The sequence below is a fragment of the Apium graveolens genome, chromosome 11 (assembly GCF_009905375.1).
Source record: "Apium graveolens cultivar Ventura chromosome 11, ASM990537v1, whole genome shotgun sequence".
Lineage (NCBI taxonomy): Eukaryota > Viridiplantae > Streptophyta > Magnoliopsida > Apiales > Apiaceae > Apium > Apium graveolens.
In genome coordinates, this window is record NC_133657.1 from 115,051,569 (window position 1) to 115,053,062 (window position 1,494).

The 1,494-nt window shown below is 44.4% G+C and overlaps 1 non-coding gene across 1 annotated transcript; it reads right to left on the reverse strand.

Moving 5' to 3' along the window:
• Positions 1-682: 682 nt before the first annotated feature.
• LOC141698980 (small nucleolar RNA R71) lies at positions 683-789 on the reverse strand. Its single transcript, XR_012565474.1, has one exon. It is a non-coding gene; the product is annotated as a small nucleolar RNA R71 (small nucleolar RNA).
• Between the last annotated feature and the right edge of the window lie 705 nt (positions 790-1,494).

Genomic DNA, 1,494 nt, shown 5'->3' on the forward strand with positions numbered 1-1,494 from the left:
TGTTTTCGCCCTAACAAGTTTTTGGCGCCGCTGCCGGGGACTCGGCGTATTTGTTTCATTTATGTACTTACCATCATTGGTCATTAGGACTCAGTGATTAGGACGTAGTAGTTAATTACTCTTTTCGGTTGTGTTTCAGGTACTTTAGCAAGCGTTTATGCAAACTCGTTCTCGTGCTCGCAAGAGGACCTTAGATACAGCTGAGGAGAAAGACGAAGTTCTTGATACTTCGGAGAAGTTAGATTTTGAGGATTCGGATTCAGGAACTGAGCAGAAAGAACCAGTAAACATGGGAGATCGTATTTTTCAAGCTGATCCAGCTCTTATGGATTTTTCTCGGCCTAAAATTGATGACATTCAGTCAAGCATCCTTCATCCGGCTATTCAAGCTAACACCTTTGAAATCAAGCCGGGCACTATTCAGATGGTGCAGAATTCTGTTTCTTTTGGAGGAGCGGCAACTGAAGACCCCAACATGCACATAAGGAATTTTGTCGAGATCTGCAGCACTTTTAAGTATAATGGCGTGACTGATGAGGCTATCAAGTTGAGGCTTTTCCCATTCTCACTGAGGGATAAGGCTAAAGACTGGTTACATTCTGAACCAGCTGGGTCCATCACTACGTGGCAAGATCTTGCGCAAAAGTTTCTGGTGAAGTTTTATCCAATGGCAAAGACTGCTGCTATGAGGAGTGCTCTTACTCAGTTTGCGCAGCAACCTACAGAATCTATGTGCGAGGCTTGGGAATGCTACAAGGAAATGTTGAGAAAATGTCCACATCATGGAATGCCGGATTGGATGGTAATCACTGGTTTTTATAATGGTTTGGGGGCCCAATCTCGGCCCATGCTCGATGCAGCAGCTGGAGGAGCCTTATGGGCTAAAAGCTATACTGAGGCGTATAATCTTATCGAGACGATGGCTGCAAATGAGCATCAAAACCCAACTCAGAGGATGATGTCAGGCAAGGTAGCAGGTATTCTGGAAGTTGATGCAGCCACCGCTATTGCAGCCCAGCTCCAAGCGCTATCAATGAAGGTTGATTCTTTGGCTACGTATGGAGTTAATCAAATAGCTATGGTTTGTGAGCTTTGTGCAGGTTCTCATGCTACGGATCAGTGTTCTCTTGTCAATGAATCTGTTCAGTATGTGAATAATTATCAGCGACAACAGCAGCCTGTGCCAGCGACCTATCATCCTAACAACAAAAATCATCCAAATTTCAGCTGGGGGAATAATCAGAATGCTATTCAGCCAACATATCAGCAAGGAGTAAGTAAACAGTTTAACCCACCTGGATTCCAGCAACCACAACAGTATGCTACAAGGAAATCATATCCTCAACAGGGAAGTGCAGTTGCACCTACTAGTGCTGATTTTGAGGAACTTAAGCTGTTGTGCAAGAGTCAGGCGGTTTCTATCAAGACCTTGGAAATTCAAATCGGTCAATTAGCCAATGCAGTGCTCAATCATCAACCTGGCACTCTTCCCAG